The sequence below is a fragment of the Corvus hawaiiensis genome, chromosome 12, assembly GCF_020740725.1.
Source record: "Corvus hawaiiensis isolate bCorHaw1 chromosome 12, bCorHaw1.pri.cur, whole genome shotgun sequence".
NCBI classification, from domain to species: domain Eukaryota; kingdom Metazoa; phylum Chordata; class Aves; order Passeriformes; family Corvidae; genus Corvus; species Corvus hawaiiensis.
The window spans coordinates 20813277-20835654 of record NC_063224.1 but is presented as its reverse complement, the minus strand read 5'-3'; positions in this window follow the sequence as shown (position 1 = coordinate 20835654).

The window sequence follows — 22378 nt, the reverse complement described above, 5'->3', positions numbered from 1 at the left end:
AGCCAACTGCACTCCTCCCCCTCCTTCTTGGCTACGTCTTGTCGTGTAGCAACAAATGGGACAAAATTCCATGCCAGAAAGAAAGGAAAAAAAAGTCCTAACCACCACCATCATCCCCAAATCTCATAAAGTACTCTTTGAAACACGTATTAGAGGCTGAAATTTATTATCCTTCTTCAGCATACTGGAATATGTACTGGTACATACTGGGGACACTTCAAGGTAGAGCTTTATAAAGTGACAATTCCTTCCTACTGTCTGTGACGACAGATAGGAAGTGTAAGCTTGTTTTCCAGAGCTTTGTTCCCTGCTGGCATTGCCTACCAACTCTGAAAACAGGGCTCTGTATCTCTAAGCCTGAGCCCCAAAGCTGAGGGAGAATCATAAATCTGAGCCTCAGCCATGCAACACCTATGTAGTGCAGCTGAAACCAGAACTGTGGTCCTTCAGATGTCCCTCCTCAGGACATCTGTCAGAGCATGTGTTTGAACAGCTGTGTAACATGCTGATCTTTTCCATTTCAATACACACCTATTCAGGGAATACTGTAATTGGCTTACTTAAGAAGTAGATAAAACATTGCCATTTAAAACTCATTCACATTGTTAAAGCATGAAGAGAATGATTCCTTTATGCAGGTTTTGGTTCAGATGCTGTGTCATGGTAAGGCACAGCCAATAAAATAGATAAGTGAATGTTAGAAAACCAGCTCAGCAAAAACATATTTTAAAGTTTACAGAAGGTTTTTCCATGTTAAGGTGCATGGAGAATGGTGTGAGGATGAACAGTGTGAGGCTGCCTCTGGATCTAGCCTTTAATCACTGAGAGTGAAAGCAAAGAAAAATGCAATGACTGTGGGTATCTGCTGTGAGGCACAGAAGGGCTTTGGATGTAGCTGTAACCCTAAATGAGGTGCCAGCAGCAGAGAGATAACAACAGAAGAAAGCATACTACAATATTTTGTTTCCTTTTTTCGTTGTTGTTTGTTTGTTTGTTTGTTTTTGTGTTTGTTTTTGGGGGGGTTTTTTTGGGGTTTTTTTTCTGTTTTAAGTACAAGGGCACTATTTCTCAGTGTTTTGGGGCAAATCCTGTTGTTCCCCTTGCCCAACCTTTGGGACTACTCCTGGGAGAGTAAAGGGATGAGAAAGCTTGGGAAAGTAGTCCCACATGCTTGCAGATAGCTACAGCTTTTCCTGTAGGCAAAGCTGGGTAAACAGTCCTTGTTCTGAAGCAAAAGCAAAGGGCCATCTTCTGCTTTTAACCCAACAATGTTCATTTCCTGAGTGGTAATCAGAAGTAAACCTTTCACAAGCTGTTTTTCAAGCCAATCACCCCACCAAACTTGGATACAAGCCTGGAGTCCTATGAACTAGGCTCTGAAACAGCGGATTGCTATAACAAAAGGCTGAAGTGTTACTCATAAAAATGACACTTAAGAAAAAAGCCCCACAAAGCATCCTACATTTTGTCCACCTGGTAAGATACACATGGAGCTTATCACTATATGCCTTTAATCATGTGTCTTCCCTAGCTGTGCTGCAACTTGTTTGGGCTGTATAAACTCTTCAGAGCCCTGTCCCTGTATATTTGTGTTAAATGTCTTGCACACCTACAGAGATGTATATAAAATATAAATCCTAATCCTTATCAATAATCAAAGAGGAGCAGCTGCAGGCTGCACTTTGGCTGACCCTGGCCCAAGTCAGCTAAAGAGGAAGAAATAAAACCCCTGTATATGACACTGTGAAGCAGTAGACAAATAGCTCCTGTCTTAAATGCTCTGTGTACCCACAATGCTACAAGGACATGCAGGATTTTTCAGCCCATCAGTAACAGACCTGCACATTGTTCTGCAGATCCTTGTGGCTCCCACAAAGAAGGGCTGCAGCAAAGCGTGTGTACAGCCAGCCCAAGGCCAAGAGGACAGGCACTGGGACTGCCTTTGGCCCTGGAAGGGAAGAAATAGAATGAGTCTGAAGTGCACCTGCCACCTGCCACAGCTACAAGGATCTGAGTGTCACTTCTTTCATACAGGCATTACTTTGTTGAAGCCAAACATCCCATACAGCTGTTTCCATAGGCAGCTCTGTGTGATGCTGAAGTTCTCAGGATGACACAAAGTGTGAATTTGCTCTACTTTGTCTTCACTGCCTGCCAATCTTCGTTTGTTTTCAGTCTCTGCAGGGACAGTGGATATGCACAACTTCACATGTTCCACCACAGCTGAATTTTCCATACAAATCCCCACTTTACAGCTCTCCTGTGCTCTCTAAAATGAGAAATTATGTTCTTGCTAGTTTAACCCATGTAAAGACTTCATCGTAATCTGAGTTTGGGAGAGAACTAATAAATCCCAGTGCATATTTCCTGGGAAGGAATTCTGGTCTGTTTTCAAGGCAAGGATGCAATCTCACTGATGGAGTGAGAATATCTTTTCCTTTAGTCCACACCTTGGATTGCACATTAGTTATAGAACAAGTGAAGTATTTCCAAGAACCAACAGAAGGGCAGTAATTTTCTTCCTCTCCTTTTTCCCACCGTTCTTAAATTTCCCTGTTCTCCCTTTCAGCTTTTAAAACAGCATGTACTGCTTAATTTTAAAAGTTAAACCCTTCCATCAGATCTCTTCTTCTGGCTACATGCCTGTCTTCTTTCTGCCTGGTGCACTAAAAATAATGCTGCGTGATCATGGAAGCAACAGTTGACAGGGAACAGCTTACAGGAGTGGCTGAATTAGCAGTATGAGGAGCACCAAATCAGCACTGTTACGTTGCTACCTGAGAGGTGATGCAAGCATCTAGCTCTTTTATTTTAAAAATTTGCTTTGTCTCCAAACAAGTGTGCAGTCAACATCTTTCCTGCTGCATAGCTTTTCTAGCAAAGAGTAGTTACACTTGTAGAGTATTTCAAAGTTTACCAAGTTTTCCCCTCTCTTTGCCATATTCTTCCCAGTGCCCTTGTTTTCTTTTTTTTCCCTGGATAGGGGGCATTTTGACAATGGTCTCCTAAGGTTACATGCAAAAGGTCACAAAGCTTTCAGGGTATATGGACAATCCATTTCCAGACAAACTGACTTTATTTTTTTTAAATGTAAATACTTAATTGTGGAGCTGCTTCTCAAAGACTCGTGGCAGTGATTATATGAGAAAGTAGGTAACTTGTAGTCACATTGATTAGAGAAGTTCACCAGTAGTGTTTTACACTATTTGTGGGGTTTCCTTGTTGTTTGAACATGCTTGTTAAACTGATTCACTATTAAAGCTAGAAAACTATTTTGTAAGTGTATAAGCACTACATGACATCTCTTCCTGTATGCTGTGGGTTGTTATTAGTACCTTTGTTGAATGACTTTGTTCTTTTTACTGTTTCTGAATCTGATCTGTGCGCTGGCTCTGACTTTAGGAAAAGAAGTCGCAGTTGAAACCGATTTGGAAATTAAATGTAGTTTTTTGTGGATTTTGTATAAATCTGCCTGCGGGATCTTTTGAAGCAGTCTTCTGGGACTAGCCAGCTTTTAAAGAGCCTAGTCGGATGGCACCTTAGCTAAAGCACAAATTCCACTTTTAAATGGACTTTAAATTTTCACTGCTTTAATTGACCTGGTCCAGGTTTGTGTGCTGATTACTACGAAGTAAAAGTGCAAGACAGGACGTCTGCTACTACTATATGCATGCCATCATTGGTAGTTTGAATTGCATGAGGATAGATTTTAAAAAGCATGTCTGATTTTTACTTTCAATCCTCATATATATTACTTTTTCCCTTTACATGCTAATGTAATCCAAGCTAATAACCTTAAGAGAAAAGAAAGGACTTTGAATGAAGTAACAAAGCTGGACAGTCAGCATGCCTTGAAGATGTCACTGAGTTGCACCCCACAGCTCATTAGAGTTCAAATAATAAGAAATTAATTGAAATGGGAAATACACTCCAAAATGCTGAGTTGGAAGTAGTTCTTTAGACTGAATTATGGGGACAACTTCATCCGTTGGGTGAATGCTACCAAGAAAAATGCTCACGGCATATAGTTAAACTGAGATGAAATTCATGTTTGTTGTTTGTGCCCTTTCTGTCATCGCATTGTATGTTTAGGCTAATGAATAAGTGTATTTTCATGGCATTAGAGCTCATGAAAACCGTAAGTCAGTGTTTGGTGATTTGCTAGAAGTAGGTTTCAAACTGAATAAAATGAAAATTAGGGTGACAGTGGGACTTTGAATTCACATTGTGTGTCTCATTTTGCATAGGTCCTTGGGAATGTTTAATGCAAAATGCATCAGTGACTGATGAGCACTAAATAATTAAATTAATTTGCCCAACCTCTAAAAGCTGAAACCTGCAAATCTGATTTCATGCTGAAGTTTTCACTATTGTTTACAGTTGTATTGTACAGCACATATGGATGTACAACAAGAGAGTCATCTGGCTTTAAATGCAGTTGATTGTTTGGCTCAGGAGTGTAATAAAACTGTCAGCCACACTCTGCCATTGGACACCAAGTTAGATGGAAAAGTGCCGTGACAGGAGTTTGTCAGTGATTTCCAGTAAAAATTCCTGGAGGGCTAATAATGATAAAAATACTGAAAGAGAATTTTCACTCTCATTAGCAGTCAGAAATGGGTTGTATATTAGTGGACTATAGTCAAACTACACATGCTTGAACTGCTCAGAACTGTCCCTCTGCTGTGCAGACTGCTTGCCTTGCTTTGCCATCCCATCCCATCCCACTGTAGTGCATGATCCATCCTTGGCACCACCATCTCACTGCTGTTTTGGCCAGGAGGGTGTGTTGGGAGCTTTAAGTATCCTTATTTTAGCTAGCAGAGGGGAGAGCTGTAGTGAGTTCCCCAGTATTTCTGTGTTACCTGGCACAGGCACGCTGCTGTTTCTTATGAAGCCTGCAGCTGAAAGGACACCCTGGAGGAGAGGGGGAGGAGAGGGCTAGATGTGCTGACTCTGGCAGCATCTCTTCTGGATCATGTGCAACACCCTGCACTCAAGACAGTCACCTTTGCACTTGAGCTCACAGCAGGCCCTTCCAGGCTCCCTTAGTCACCTGAGAAGTGGGTGATGGGTGCCCCCACAAAGACAACTCCCTTCAGGCAGAGGAAAGAAAAAGACTCCAGCCTCCCACATCTCAGACTACATGCTGTAACCATTGAGCTCCTGAAGAGAAAAACAGATACTGCGCCTACTAAGTTTGGGAGAAAAGGCTGGTGTGTGGGGATCGAGAGACCTGCTCAACAAGGAACAAAAGGAATCCTATGGTGGGACAAGTCCTAGGTTCCTTTCTAGCTTATGGTGACTGTAAAAGCGTCCCCCAGATGCTCTGTTCTGTTATGTTAATGTACCCCAGTTCTGCTCCCCTGGTTGGCTCCATTGGCCACCACAACCCTTGTTGCCTGATACGCCCTCAGGGTTTCTCTACTGGTTCTCTTACCCTGGAACCGCCTATGTACCACCCCTTGCCCTCAGATCATTGGTCCCTCATGCTCTCTCTGCTCCCCTATATAACCCTGGAGCCCTTAGGGTCGAGTTTCTGTGGAACCTTGCACCAATGTGGCTGCAATAAATCTCTCCTGTAGAACCCCATGCAAAGACCCTTCCTCCTCCTTCATTGTTGGACTGTTTTGCCAGCTATCCGGGGTGTGTGTGTACGTGTGTGTGCAAGTGTGGCGGCTGCACCGAGTGGCTTCCTCCTGGGGACGCTTTTGGGAAGGTCATGGTACTTTACCATCTAACACAGACATTACACTGGTGCTGCTAGAATATCAGCCTACAGGCAAGGATGTGGGTAGTGGGTACGGTGTCTTTGCAGTCCAGAGGAAAACATGCACATAGTTAGGGGCATAGATATATCTCTCTTCTTGGCATTTACTAAAGGCTATTTTCCATCATTGATTTTTCTACACTTATCCTTTCTTGGAGTCTTTTACAATAAGCTGTATTCAGGGTTACAGGTTCTCCTGGATGGCTGAGCTCTTAAAAGTCAGCATTATAATGGTCTTTGGTGGATCTAATCCTTGGAAGTGTGAGTCTTTTTTCCAAAATTGGTTAAATGATCAAGTGCCTAAGAGTACCCCAAACCACCAGAAGAAATACTTGCCCTAAGCTCTTATGAGTACCTGTAGCAAATTTTCATCAGGAGACGTAAAAGCTTAGCCCCAGCAAAGGAGTTAATAGACACTCAAGATATCAGAAAAGGGAATCTGAATTAATTTTATTTATTTGTATTTATTATCATTTTGTCTACATCTGACTGCCTCTCAAAAATTTAAAGGCATAGTTTAAAAAGGTATCAGTGGTAGAAGTACCAATACATAAACAGTCATTGCTGTTTTCACTTGTTTCTCAATGAATCCTCAAAATCTCTTCATACTGTTCACCCAGCCTCTGAAAATAAGTTTTTAAACTTGACCAAAGAGCTTACGAAGGAAGCAAATACCTTCAAAAGAGGCTGAGTCCCGGAAGTGTCAGCTGTGATTCATTAGTGTTGTAAAGACACATAATCGAGCTGATGAGGACAGAGAAAGTTTCCATAACAGCAACAGTACTAAAATGAGACTGGAAGAGTTGTCATCATTGTTTGAAATGATGAGTGTTTGAAACAGACACAATCTCTAAAGCAGATCACTATTATTTTCTGCTCTCATTGCAGCACTCGAGGCATTGTGCGACTCACAAAGCCGCTCAGCCATCTCTTTCCCTTCAATTTTTCCATCACTGTGGAATTTAAATAGCTTGTTCTTCTCAGACAATAGATTTGTCTTTCTTCCACCAGTACTGTATTTATTATAAATGCCATTTCTGCCTAAACAGAAGGGTCTTGTTTCAAAAACGGCATCAGTCAAATTTTCTTTACCAGATGTTGTTGTTCAGGAATGGCACTCCCCAGTTTAGTGCTCCCACTGAGACTCCAAACCACACTGCTGCTTGCTTGCTCCTCCCCTTTCCCCCTCTCCCCTGTGGTAGGATGGAGAAGAGACTTGGAGGCACAAAAAGTAAAGATCACAGGTTGAGATAAGAACAATTTACTGGAAACAACAATGAGATAAGAAAACAAGCAGTAACAGAAACAACATTACTGACAGAGGGTACAAGAAAAGAAACATTATTGCTCACTACGGAAAGCCCCAACAACACACAATAACTGAACACAGCCACCTCCCCCCAACTGCTCCGTCTCCCTTGGGTCCAGCATCATCCAACTCACTCTCTCTGGCTCACGACAAGTGTTACCCTCCTGCTCCATCTGCCTTGACTTGCTTGCTTGACTGCAAGGAATCCCTTCTTCCTGGAAGAGACTCCCTCTTCCACCCCTTGCAGTGATGTGAGGTAGTGTAGAATAACCTCTGAGTCCTGGACATGCCCCCTTCCAGCTACTGCAAAAATTAACACAAAAGTTAACCCTGTCCAGGACACCAGACAAAGTAGAATTTCTGTTAAAGAATCTAAATTTTGTATATTTGCATAACAGCCAGATTTTCACTGCTTGCATTCAGAGAAAATTCAGTAATTTCAGTAACAATGGCATTTAAATTTATTTGCTGATCATCTATCTATCTATCTATCTATCTGAATTACAAAGGATTTTCTAAGCACAGCAAGATGGCCACAGCCTTTAAGGCTAGTTTTGGCTGCAGGAATAAAGCACAAAGTTTAGTGGCAGGCTCATAAAGACCATACTTCTCAATCTGGAAGTGTTAATCTTACTTGAGATACACTGGTGAGGTGGCTGGGAGCTACTCAAAGTTTTTTTAAGTGCTAATTGCATATATTCTCTTGATGTTGTTTCCAGCAAGGAAAGAACTGGAAACTTTTTGTTGAGTTGGGCATTGTTTTGAATTAAAGTCAAGACAGTGTTTCAATATCTCTGCGGTGTTTAATGCACAGGCATGGAGAAGTGGCAGTGTGTTCTTTACAGCCAGCAGCCTGTGGTTTACGCTCCATAAACTGTAGATCACCCACGTTTCATTTTGAGGCAAGCCTCAGCAAATTCAGGCTTGCAGGATTTCTTTGTATGGTTTTCAGTTCCAACATGCTGAGTCCTGTTTGTGTGTTCAGGCTCATGTGAACTAGGAAGTGTCCGACTGATGTCAAAACAAAACAAAACCAATTAATAAGGAATCTGATCCAAAGTTTACTGAAGCCAGTGCTAGAGCCTCATGACTTCAACCTTTTGATCAGATGTGTCTTCTGTAGTGTGACCAATGATGTTCACCTCCTCTGAATGCTTGTCTGAATGCATTTCCGTCAACTGAGTAGGAAAGATCTTCCCAAGGCAGTCTCCTGAGTTGCAAAGGACTGCAGTTGGTTTTTCTTTTTTCATTAATTTTGTGGTGACCAGCATACTTGAGGAACATGCCAGAAGCAACCTGTTAAAACAGGCTGAGGGCACCTGAATATAGTGTGAACACAGTGCTAGGTGAAAAAGCAAGTTGAGACCATGACCCTGAAATCTCCAGGACTGGTAGCAAAATGCTACCTAGACATAGGACAAACATAACAGGCACAGACACTTTCACTGATGAGTGTGGAGTGAAGGTGCTTACTCCAGGTTTTCCTCATGAACTGGAGCAATTGATGTGTGTGACGATGTGGAGTAGTGTTTGAAGAGGGACTCAATGCTACTCCTCCAAGGTGCCTGGTGTAAAATGTTTAGGTACTTGTGACTAATCCCTCATTTCTTAAGTCTTTTACCTGTAAGCATGCTTGTTGCTGACTGCTCTGAATTAGCTTTGGAGAGGTTGGCATCTGTCCTACCTCCCCCTCCAAAAGCGCAGTTCTGCACCAGCACATTGCAGCCCTGTGGTTAAGTTCTGCAATCTGGTCCTGTATGAAATACACTCTGCACTTTAGGTTTGTGGTACAGTAGCTTGAGCAATCCCAGCTATGTGCAACTTGTCATATGGCACTGTAAAGTAGGAACACAACTTTCCTACAGTTAGTAATTTTCTGCTGCAGCATACAAAATATGCTAGCTCTGCCATTAGATATCAGTGTTTTCAGGCTCACTGATGATGAGGGGCAATTCTTGAGGGGCAAATGTATTAGATGAGGAAAAGTTTTTTGTCTCCAACAGTAGGTCATTTTTCATGGTTTTTATATACTGCCAAGATACATGGGAACACCTGTTACAGATATCAAATGGAGGAGTATTCTCCAGAAATGGGATATTTCTCTACTGCCTTCCTTAGTTTGTCTCTAAATAAAATCATTCTTTTTGTACTAGCATATCTACTTTTGAAAGACTGATCATACTGCATTGGAGAAGAGATTTGAGTGAAACTGTTTATTGATTTGCTCCCTGCTGTTTAAAATTACAGATGAATTCAACCAAATAGGATTAGAAGAGAGGAATTAATATTTCTGTATAATCTTTGTCAGTTGATTATGAAGCATTCATGTTTGTTGCCTTGCTTCTCTCTGATCTGCAAAGAGAAGGTTAGGAAATATCTTTGGTCTCGAAATATCTTTGGTCTCATCTTTCCTGTTATGATAAATAACTGATCTGTGGTCAGAGCTGTAAAGTTCATAACCTACCCAGAAAAAACTTAGGAACAAACCACTGCTGGTGCAACATTATGTAAAGTGGAAAACCTATTTTCCTGGGGAGAGGTGCTGCTTAAAGATGATTTCACAAAAGAGGAAGTCCTTGCTGTTTATCCTGCTTGATCCAAATGTGCAACATTTCCTGTGGCCAGATCTGCAGTAAAATCAAAGGGGGTAGCCATTTTCTGTGGTCTATTGCTTCCTATAGCATACCCTTATGAGAAAGGAAGCAAACTACCATTTGGTATAAAACCATCCCTAACCTTCCTTTTCTGATTAATCAATTTTAAAAAATGATGCATTGATAATAACCCCACAATGTCCAACTGGTAATCTGTTTTTCACATCTCTCTGGCAGAACCACTGTCTATTTTAAGGTGACAGAAAGCAGTTTATATATTTGCAAGATTGAATTTATTCCTGAGACTTTTCAAACACAGAAGGTAGACAGCTGATGAAATCTGTGCTTGAAAGAGGTCATCTAGTGTTTGATTGTGCAAAATAGCTAAATCAACATAAAAATTTAGAACAACCTGGAAGTTGAGACCCTTGTTAATAATCAACATGTAAGACCAAATCTTACCATTTTGACACAGGCATAATCACAATTGAACTTGGGAATTTTGCATTTTCAGGTACTATGTTATCTTAATTTCTGCATATTTCAATTATCATGGAGGGAGCTTAGGGATTCTGTGGTGGGCGGCTTATAAAAACAGCATGAAAGAAAGACAGCCAGCCAGACTTCAGGCCTTCCATCACATGCAGGCAGACACAAATGCCAGCAAGCCACTGGCAGAGGTTGTGTCATCCATGGTCAAAGGTTACTGCATTGACTAACACCAAGAACATTCTCAGGCCTGAGTGCACATATGTTCCTCATCCAGACTGCTGGAGAGACTTCATTTAGCTGAATATTTGCCAGTTACTTACCAAAAGTCTGTGGCGGATGAAGAAGGCTATACAGTCTTTCAGAAGTGCATACCACACCCTCCCAGAATTATATTAAGAGAAAATTATTTAGGTTACGAGGTCAAACACAAAGCAGATAGCACATGCCATAATTAAGATTACCTGCACAGCTTTAAGTCCCCAGTGTATCTGAATAGAATTACAGTCTTTAATTGCACCCTGTGCAGTTTTTCTGTGATGGCTCCTACCTGGGCAGTATTTGGCAAGTCTGGAAAAATGCAGATTTAATGAAAACGTCTAAATGGATTTTTATTGATATATCTCTACAGAGTTTTCTAAGGAAACAAGCCATGCTCAGTGCATCAGAGAGCTGCCCTTCTCCTTTGTTTAGGACTGGGGCTGTCATCTGATGAGAAGTTTATTGAAAAAGTCTATGTGTGTGCACCCACAGCCATGCACAGGGAATGCAGTTCTTCCTGTTTTCATAAGCACTGAGGTAACTATTCCTCCTGGACCCTGCAGTCTGCTGACTGGCACCCCCTAAACACTGAAATGATTGATGAAATCAGTTGCCAGCTGGAGTTCTGGGTGGGTAATGCAGGAGACAGAAGCAGGATTCCTGGATTCCACTTGTGTCTGACTCAGTGTGTGATCTTCAGCAGCAAATGTAAGTCAAATCAAGGCATGCTCTGATCTGTCACGGAAGGCAGTTATGGGATTAATGAGTGTTTGTCAAAGCTAGTTTAGTCAATACTGAAAAACGTAGGCACAAGTTACTATTGGGTGTTGGGTCCCATTTTACCAGGAGCAGGCTGACAGAATAAATGAGGATGCTGCAGTGCAAGGCAATGCTGTTATTAGTCTACTGAGAACATTTGTTCCTTCTCAGTACAGGGCTTATGATAATGTTTTTTGCCCTCCCTTTCACTTAATTGGCCACCGCCATCCATAATTGCCAGAAGTTATTCACTGAACTCACATACCATTTCAACTGCATCCTTCAAAGTTCAACTGTCCTTGCACTGGGTCCGTGTCCCTGCTCCACATCTCACACAGCAGAGGATGGACCCAAATAATCTTAGGACAGAAATATATGCATATGCACCAGCTTCTTTCAGATTCTTTTGGGACAGGTCAGATTTACTTTTCGTGCTCTGAAGAGCTTACAGGACTTGAACCACATCTCTAACATGTCCTGGGGCATCAGACTGGCTGCCGCTGTGAGGAACAATGGGCTAATCAACACGGGCACAGTGGGGCTGTCTAATTTGCCTGGGAGAGTTTCTACTACATGCAGTTGATCCGATTCCCTTGGAGAGCAGCAGCCATGCAGAGCAGCCCGGCACAGCGAGCTGCCTCGACGCTCCTCCATCAATGGTCCTGCAGCAGCCAGGGGAAGGTAGCAGTGCTGTTTTCATTCTTGGACACTCAACAATTCCAAGGAGGAAAAAGAGAAGAACATGCTCTTTATTGGGTGCTGGTACTGGAAAGAGTCTGAAAGGCAGAATTTAGTAATGAAATGAGCATGAAGACCACCCCATAGTTGGCTTGTGTGCATCATTGGTTCCTAAAATTCAGGTGCCAACTTCCTGCCCAGAAATCAATATTCTCTTTCTGAAAATATCAAAATGCTGAGAGCAAGCATCCCAAATCCGAGACAACCTAAAAGTGGCTATGTTTTGTAGCTTATTAAAGAAAAAAGCATTTGAGTATCATTTAGATATTGACTCTTCATATTTTTAAACATTCTTTTCCCCCTTGGTAAAATGTTTTCAAATGAAAGCAAGAACATTTAATTCCCAAAATATTAGCATAGGAGTTTTGAAACATTAAGACATTGAAATATGTTAGAAGTTATCAAAAATTATGAAGAGTATTCTCATAGTAAAAACTAGTCCATAACGTAGCCTGGTATTCCTATGAATCACAGTAAAACTGAGTTGTTTCTATATATTCTGTTTCTCTGCCTTTCTCCCTCACTGTTTTTGTTGAAAAGTTGTCCATCATGATATTTTGTAACCTATTTTACAGCAGCTAACTCATAAGTTGGAAGTTAGCCAGAGATGAGGAAACATGAAGTTATCAAAAAACTAGCATGTTAGAATGAAATCAGTTAATCTTTAGCCTCACAGGATAGAAAGAGGAAATGTAATTGCAAAACTGAACTGTGTTTTACAGTCATTTTCACTTTAGAAAGTCTTTCAGATAATTCTATAATTAGCATGGGACATGTAACGGAGGGAAAAGTACCTGACACAGGAGGAACTTGGTGAATGTTTTCATTCATAAGTGGGATTTAGCTGCCATGGCAGAGCAATCTCCTGATACAAAAACTCCTTTGAATAACAAGCCATAGTTTACAATATCTTAAGGCAGCAGACACCTGGACCTTGGCTGAGTGGCGTGACTCAAACAGCTGCTTGTGCACATCGCTCTATAGCGTGTGTGGTCAGTCAGGAGCAGACTGTAATCACCAGAGGGTGAGCAAGACTCACTCCAGTCAGGCAATTCACTGTATTTGCCCAATTCTCAAAATACCTTTCAGCACAATAACTTCTTCAGTCAGATCAGTGAATTAAAATCAACTCGGTTTATCACACATGTTGATGTTTATATAGTACCTGTTATCACTCACTTAAATGGATAAGAATATGGATAGAGATTAATTATTGCTCTGTATTTTGTCTGGAGATATAAAACAGTATTTTTAACTACAAAATCCTGAAGTGTGACACTTTGTAAAAGATCTACCTAAATCTTAATGATAGTTACTGGTACTTGGTTCAGGATTGATTTTCTCCAGCATTATTTATACAATGAACAGTGTTTCAGTGATTTCATCTCTGCTGAGAAGGTTCAATTAAGATTTCAAGTGTTCAAAATCCAGGTTCTAATACTGAATTGTGTAAAGAAAGGATCATAAAAGAAAAGATTAGTTCATGTTCTTTAGCAAGGTAAGAAAACCACGTTGGATTTCTTCTGTCAGTTAAGAACAGTTCTTCAAAAATTGCCTGCCTATGGTTTTTCAGTAGAAATCTGCTGTTCAGTTGAAGTGTTGGGGGAAAATGTCTGTCTTTGTAGAAAATGTATTTTTTACTGGGGGAAAGAGAAGAAGACAAAATCCATAAATGGAAAGTAATGATTTTGTTCTGAAGGATGATAAAAATAATTTTCAGTATTACAATTCATAATATGAACGTGAACTAAAGGATGTGCCTTTATGAGTTGGATTATGAGTTGGACTGAGCAGCTCTGGGAAGGGGGCATTTAGTAGCACCACCATGAGCAATAGATGATACACAAAGTTGTATCATACCAATGCAGGGGCCCATATTTTCACATCCTGATGCCTTAATAAGGGCTTGTTATCCGTAGGCTGCGAAGAATGTGTATAAATGCCCAGTTCAGGCTCCAGATTGTCACCCTAAAGTCACAGATCTGGGATTCAGAGCTGCAGTTGTAATCAGGCAGCCAGAGAACTAGAGCCATTCTTTTGAGCCATGTCTGGAAAATGCCTCTGTTTTCCATCTCCTGGAGGAGACAGAAAAATGTTGGTGGGAAAACTTTTCAAGTCTAGTTCCAGCTTCTGCAGTCAGCTGTGTGCTCTAATCCTACCCACAAATGAGATTAATTCTTTCTTTCCTCTTTTCTTATTAGAATCTAGTTCTTTCTCTCATCCTCTCATGACCAGAAGTTTCCTTTGATTTCTAACCCAAATACATTAATGGATATTTTATACCTGTTTTTCTTTAGCTCTCTTTTAGTTTCAACCGCTCTTGCAGTGTCTCCCCTTCAGAGTACCCACAGGGAGCTGTAGCTTTGATTTAGCTAGGGAAGGGGAAAAAAAGTACCAAACTATGCTGGGAAAAGAGAACACAATACAAAATCAGGCCATTTTCTCCTCCTTACTGCCAAGTTTCAGCCATTTTGCAAAGTGCCATCAGCTCTGCCAGCTGCACCATCCCCTGTTCTCCAGCAGTAGTGGGGATCCAGGCTGGCTGAGGATGTGATATTTCCTGGTTGTGAAACATTCCAGTGTAAGGAGGGGGCACTCTCAAATAGACTCCTCTGTAACAAGTTGTATCAATAAATTCCAATCAGCAAATGCCAGCCACATACCATCGTGACCACATTGGCTGCTGCGAGAATGCCAGAGCTATCGGTGGAAAGGCAGTGTTGTCCGCTGCTGCATCAGCCTTCCAGAGCTGTTCACCAGCATATCCTCTCATTCAAACACTGATGAGGCGTGTTTCAAACATAACAGAAAACAGATGTTGTGCATTCATTGTATAATTGCACAGCTGAAAAGAGGTTACAAAGGGGCCAGATAGCAACAAGCTGTAACCGCGGGAAAGTATTCTGTCAAACCTCGGCAGATCAGGTTGGATGCAGCCATTCAGTGCCATGGATTTAGACGTTTGGGAGAGGTTAACCCTCATTTTGACTCACCTGTAAATCTTGAGTGATCTGTAGGGTTTGCCCCTCCGAGACAAGACCTGTCTCTCCAGGCTGGCTGCAGAGCCCCACGCCTATTCACCCCTCTGACCACGGCTGGTGTGACAGCACACGAGCATCTGTGCTGCGCTGAACACACACTGCACAGCACGTAAACATACCACACAAATACCTTTAAGTGTTCTGGTCACATCTAACCTCTATACTTATGTTTTCAATTCATACGTTCATGTGTGTGTGTTCAGTGGGCCGAATTTCATAAACAAATGGTTGCAGAGCTTATATCAGGTCTTCATTTGGATGTGTATGACTGTGCAGCCAAAATAATACTTTTTCACCATTAGCCACTGCTGGCAGTATAATTACTAATCTAATGTTATGGGGTAAATTGGATTTTTGATTGCAAGATTTTCATTCTCCCAAAGATTAGGATTTCAAGAGCAGAAATAGTTATTCAGCATTTGATATTCAGCCAGATCAGTTGAATTTCCACTAAAAAAACCCCAACCAGCTAACACTAAGCAGGGGGACTTTGCAAACATAGCCAGATAACTCAAAACCTTTACCAGTCCCAAAGTGCAGATAATTTATGATTTGAAACCTCCTTCTATCACCACAGGACCTAGGGAAGAAGGTCAGGGGATACAATGTATTTCTTGTTTGAAGCAGCATAAAATGATTCTACTAATGACATTCTGATGTTTGTTACCCATCCAGATAATTGCATTAAATCTTTGCTCGAACTTGTTGACAAAGTTGCTTCAATATCTTCCTGTAATCCTGATTGGACAGAGTCAGGGCTTTTGCCAGTGAACGGTCTTTGTTCACTGCTAGTAGTTAACTGTTTAATTCTTAACTGGAAGCCTTAGGGTTTCACACCCTCAAGGTATACACTCAGTGCAACTGCTAAATTTAAAGGTTAGAATTGCCAGAATTATCAGGGAAGTGTCATCAGATTGATTTCCTTTAAATTTATCTTGGTAAGGGAGACTAACAACTAATAAGATTATGATTGTTCCAAAAAACAATGACATCTTGAACATGCTGCCAGTTCAGCTATAAATCCTGGAAGTTTTCAAGAGATGGCTCCATTACTAGCAGTGTTTTTGTGGAAAAATGAGAACTACAACATTGGCATTAGGAAAATCCTGGAAACTGATAAAAGTGAGATTTTGTTTGGAGGCAGAGTATCATTTTGGTTCTCACCTCCTGAAACTGAAAGGGACCCTGTGTGGTTTTACCCAGAGGAAGCTCAAACCCAGCCTTGTTTATTAAATATTTGAGCTACAATGTTATCTCTCCTGAAGAATCAGGTTCCACGCTGGCATGATTCACCACAGATGGAGCCAAAGGGCTTGCTGCTGGCCTGACTGGGCGTAACTCTGCTTTTGATGACATAGGTAGGGAGTGAATCTGCCCATCTTCTAGAGTTTCACATCCATAAGGCTAGAACGTGTATAAATATGTCCTGATTGCAGTGCAGTCTCAGCTGCCAGCAGCAGCTCTGGAAGCAGACCTCAATCTCCAAGGTGCCCCATGGGCACAAAAAGGAGGGGATGAGCAAAGGGCAGAGACCAGCTTTGGGTCTTGCATGTCACTCCCTGCCTCACTTCTCTGCTGTCAAGAAGCCCCTCTTCCTGCCTGTGATAGTTGCAGAAGTGCTTTCTAGAAAGCTATTTAGAGGGACATTCAGTAATAGTAATTAGAGAAAAATCAGTTCGCTCCAAGACCACTTGAACTGCATTTCCAATCCCTTAACATGCCTGTAATGTAACTGTCTTGGAAGCTGATAAGCTATGAGAAGTCTCTGCATTTTCCCATTGCATCACATATGTACAGTATCGATTTGGAGCATGTCCTCCCACAGGCAAAAATGGTCATTTACTTTCATGTCTGTAACAATGCTCAAAATATAGGAAAATTAAAACCAATAAATATTCTAACCAGCCTCTCAAAAAATGTCAGAAAAAACCTAAAATAGCAGAATAATTATTTTATAAAATTCCTGGCATCTCTGGGATGACCTTATGCTTTTGTGAGCTGGAAGGGCCTACATCACCCGCTTTTGGTTGTGCCTCTCAGGGTAACCTGGTTTTCTCATGAACCAGATCCAGATTAGAGAAAAATCCTGGCTTCATTGAAGTGGATGGGAATTTTGGTACACACAGAATCTTATCCCAAGATTTTCAAACATGAGGAGAAGAAAACTTGGCTCTTAACTCTCCCTTGGGATTCTTGAATTAGTGCTTCAACTTCCAAGAGCTTTGATACCCACTGATTTCAATAGGAGCTGCTGGAACTCTGTGAAAAAAGGTTGTTGATTTCCGACACTAAATATGGATGGCGGAATCTTAAAATTACGCTCTTATTTTTGAAAATCTTGGCCCAAACCTTTATTAATACCACACTACCATGTGTCCTCTATCTACTAGAAAAGATAACATCACTCCGATCCATATCTGCTGTATTCTATAAATATGGGAAACAAAAATGGTCTTTTAATCAGATTTAGATGAAAAACTGTCTCTGATATAATAATAGACAGTTAGGTATAGTCCATAACTGTGTATCACCTAACTGACCAAATAATTTGCCATTGGTTAATATATTCCCAAACAGCACATAGGACAAGTGGTACGTGTATAGGTGTTCCCAAACAGCTCTGGTAATTTGAGTAATTTCAGCAATTTCCAATTTTAGAGGAAGTAACTAGTCCCAGGTTACCTATAGTCATTCTTACTGTCAGTATTGTAGGTTTGAAGCATTTTCTGCCATGCCAATATCACAGATGAGCTGTGCAATTATAAATGTACCTGTCACTTCTGTATTTATGTTATTAATACTGGTACTTCTTAAGAGTATACTACTTAGGGCAGTCTCTGCCTCCATCCAAAAAAAAAAAAAAAAAAAAAAGAAAGAAAAAAATTAAAGAGGGTTATTAAAATCAGCATTAAGTCAGATCTCCTGATATAATTTCATCAGAGCTAACCAGCAAAACACAGCTGGCTTTGATGTGAATTTGAATGGGAAACCTCTTGGAGTAATGAAAACGCTGAGGGAAGTGGTATTACTAGTTCTGTAGGTGGCTTGAGTCAATAGACTCACATTGCTTTTATAATGCATTGGGCTGTCAAGGGCACTGCCTGTGTTTTTAATAAAAATTCTATGGCACATTTTGCAGAAGAATTAGTCCAGATGTTTTAGCTGGATTTCAATTTGGCTATCCTCTCCTTATCTCTCTAGAAACAGCTAGAGTTAGGGTTGAAAAATATTTTCCATTACAATCCTTGCTTTTAGCAGGCTTCTAATTTCCTGAACTGTGTAATTTTGTTTGCTGAAACTTCTTGAGTTCGGCTTCTTTTGTGCAGTAGGGTACAGCACTCTGTACTATGGTTGAGCAAGATCTCTTCAGTCACTTCTGCGTATGGGAGAAGAACTTTTTACACATTCCCCTGCATAAATTGAACCATAAATTTGAATTGTTGTGAACAGAGCTCTGGTAAAATTCTTCCTCCCCACAAAACAGCTGAAGTGTGAAGTTTAAAACCTGGCACAAACAAGGCAATTGTGGATAAATGATGATTAGTGCCAGACCTTTATACCTCTCATTTTATATTTGTGTGAGCAGCAGCCCTGTGAACATCCCATCACCTTGGTAATACAAGGTGTCTCTGAATGCAGCAGTACTATTAGAACCTGTCTCTGGCCAAAGGAGGCAGAAGCTGCTTGCAGTTTCTGCTGCCTTGAAAGTATGTCTTCCTAACAGTAATACTGCAAAGTAGTACAGGACTCTGTCTCCTACATCCCTAGGAACCAAGAGACAGTGTAGTGAGAAGGAAACCACACAAAAGCCTTTTTGCATTGCTACATCAGCTTTCTGCATTTTATTACTGTAGGCAGGGTCTTCCTCCTCATCTGCTTCTCGTCAAGGCTGAACCCTGTGGTACCTTGGTATGTTTGGGCCGTTTAAGGCTACCATAATAAAAACAATAATAAATAACAAATAAGCAGCTGGAGTCCAAAGCTGTAGGATGGATTCCTTCCAGATCCTAATGGAGTGAGTGATAAAGTCCCAGTGGAGCAGCAGAGCTCTGTTTGCTAGTCCAAAAGGCCAGACGTGTCTGCAGAACTCTGGCGTGAGGTGCACTGAAGCACATTGCAGTTCTGTGCTGGTTGTGCTCAGCAGCAGTGGCTCAAAGCAGGATCAGACCACTGCTCAGAGCCACCCGCCCAACCCCATTGTGTGCCCCCACTTCCTAACCTTAGCTTTGGCCTGCACATTTAAAGAGAATGTATCTCCTTCTGCTTTCTTTCATAAGACTTGGACTTCTTTCATTTTTCTACCTTGTCCCTGGCTTGCAGGAAACTCCCAGCGTTGCTGAGGGCATTCCTTTCTATATGCCTCAGTGGCTCCTACATATTTATGGCATTTAATTGTGGTATGATGCAGAGAGGAAGCATTTACAGGGCACTGAATTTCCCTGCTGTTAAGCAGTGAATTGCATTTCAGAGTAGTGCGGCACTGTTTGAAGATGACTGTGACAACAGTCTTTACATTGAGATGGTGGATTTGTTTGCCTTTTGGAAATGGAGATCGCTTCAGCTCAAAGGCTGTTTTCACCAGCATTGTAGCAGAAAGCACCCAAGCACAGTCCAGTCCTCGCCCTAATTCTGTGTTAGTCTGTCCAACTGTGCTAGCCAGAGCTACAAGTGACCCAAAAGAAGAGAGACCTGAAGGGTTACTTGACAGACTTTTCCCTTGCTACTCAGCAGTGGTCCACAGTGTGTAGTCTCTTAAATTTGGAAGATATTTGACAGGCTGAAAAACTGAAAACCAGAGGCCACACCTTTAATGCCAATTTAGGAATGTGTCTGGTTACCCCTGCTGAGAAGCTAATTCACAGAGAGCTGAAAGTATCTGGCAAAGAAACACATTTTGCCTTGGGCATCATTTGGGAAGGAAAAAAGTAATATTTCCAGTTTTTAAATCAATTTTTGGCAGCCATGGAGCACTGCCTTATAGGATTACTATGATTATAGACTACAGTGTGCACAGCAAATGAAGACTTTTGAATACCTGCTCAGTGCCTGGTTGATATGTGGCTGGTGAGGATGAGCACTGTGCTGAACTCAGGAAGAAGTGACTTTGCCTCCCAGATTTTTCAGCTATAAAAGACAGATATGTTCACAAGCAGTATAAACATTACTAATGTGCTATCCATTACGAGACATTGTCTTATAGATCCTGTTACCAAATTTCTCCTTGGTTATAGCAAGAGTGAATAAAGCAGATGAGGGATTTTTAGTATACCTAGATAAAAATAGCATGGCCTACAGCTTTTCAATTTCTTCCTACTTTAGCAAGGCTGACTCTTTTCCTCAGCTTTTTCCATTTTGTAAGTATGTTACTACTGGCTTTCTGCTGATAAGAGTATTAATGTATTCGAAGATTATTCTGTTAGGATTTAATTGCTTATGAACAGTTTCACACACACTTTTGAAATTTATTATTTAGTACTGTACATAGGTTATCTTATTTTATGATTCCTGAGAAGCCAAAAGCAGGACCTTTGCACTCAACCATTAGCTTTCAAAAGGATTCTACTCTTGACACAACCCAATATGGTTTGTATGTTCTGGCTGTACAATGCCTATAAAGAAATCTGGGAGGTTGGGCAGGCATTCTCACAGGGTTTTGAACTGATTCCCTGTTGAAAAGGAGTTGGGCACCCAGGCCCTATCAGTGTCCTGACCAATGTCCTCTTAACATGCCTTCAAGGAACAGTACGCATCAATGAAGGGCCCATTTTTCTGCTGCCCCCATCAGAATCTCCCAGAGAATTCCAAGGAGGACTTGTGTAGGGGAAGAGGCCAGTGAGTAAGATGCATCTGACATGTAAAACCAGAAAAAGTTATGAAACATAGTTAGGGCCTCTGAAAGGCTTCCTCGCCAAGAAATGCAAAAGTAGTTCTGTGCGATAGCGTAATCGTAACAGTTGATTGGCCGTAAGCCACAGCTCTGTGCTGTTGCAATGTGCATTTTCTGCTGTTGAGACATGCCGTGATAGGAAACTCTGACATAGCCACCAAGTAACAGCAGCAGACCCATATCAGGGTCCTTCCTATTTTAGAATGTGGGGTAAAAATGGATGGGAACAGAACTGGGAAACAGAATTGCCATAAAATGCAGAACAGGGACCCAGGGTGAGGAGGACCATGCTTAGCAGAAGAGATATTCCTTGCTGAAAACAATAATAATGGAATATGAGTAAGACTTGCTTCAGAGACACAGTGTCCACAAGGCACTTGCAGGCAAAGCACACATTCGTGTGCCACATGCCCAATTCATCATTATTTCAAAGCCATTTCACCATTGTTTCCCATTGAAATAGGCTTAGGAGAGAATTATGCATGGCATATTCATTCTTAAAATGACCTGGGGAAAGAAGAGCATTGACGCATTAAAGAGAAAATATAGGGAGTGTTATGAACTCTAGGTGCGTATGGATTCTTCTTGCAGTTCCTAAGCCAAAAACCTGTAGAATCAGTGTCAAATCTCATTTTTTATTATTTTTTTTCTGGGAGGATGATTGCTAAAGTTAGTATACCACTGAGATAGGCAACATTTCATCTCTTGAGCTGCCCATTCTTCTTGCATGTATTAGCACTCAGAAATTATGTCCTACTATTTGTGGCCTGTAGAACCATGTGTTGATGGCTGTACCCAGCCTTTGACAAAAATGTCAGAAGGTTTCAGAAAATATCAGTAATTTCTAGCTTGGCACATTTTTATTACATGAAGGAGATCAATTAAATACCATTATCCCATATCAGAAAAGATGTGAGAGCTCAAATTTGCAGCCTAGACTTAGCCTGACTTCCATTTTGCGGTCATCCCAAATCTGGGTCCAAAAGCTTTGCAGCTAAAATGGAGATTAGTGTCAGTAAAGTTGCTGTAAAGATGCAGAAGTAAATAATCTCATCTCTAGAAATAAGGACCAAAACATGTTTAGGAACAATGCCTCTGAATGCCTTCTACATATTTGGTGAACACTGGGCTACCAGACAGTTCCTCAGGGCTGGTTCTGGAGCAGTTGATTTACTTAAAGCCTTATGACACTTATTTGTGCAATGCAGATCTCTTTTAAGGCATGTGATGTTTTCGAAAGATGTTGAACTGTGTAATTCCTCGATTAAATAAGAGAGATGCCAGACCTAACTTTATTTTCCACCACTATATAGATGTATCTTGAGTTTAATTAATGCTGAAATTAGCCACCAAGTGCTTTGTGTTTTCTTTAACCTGTGTCTGGAGTTTAAAAACTCAATGGGGAAATTAAAGCCGCTCAAGCTGTCCCCTTTTCTATAATGGAGAAATAAATACTATGGGAGACTGAAGTCAGTCACAATTTACTCAAGAGACTCGCAAGAAACATAATAGTAATAAATGATTGTACAA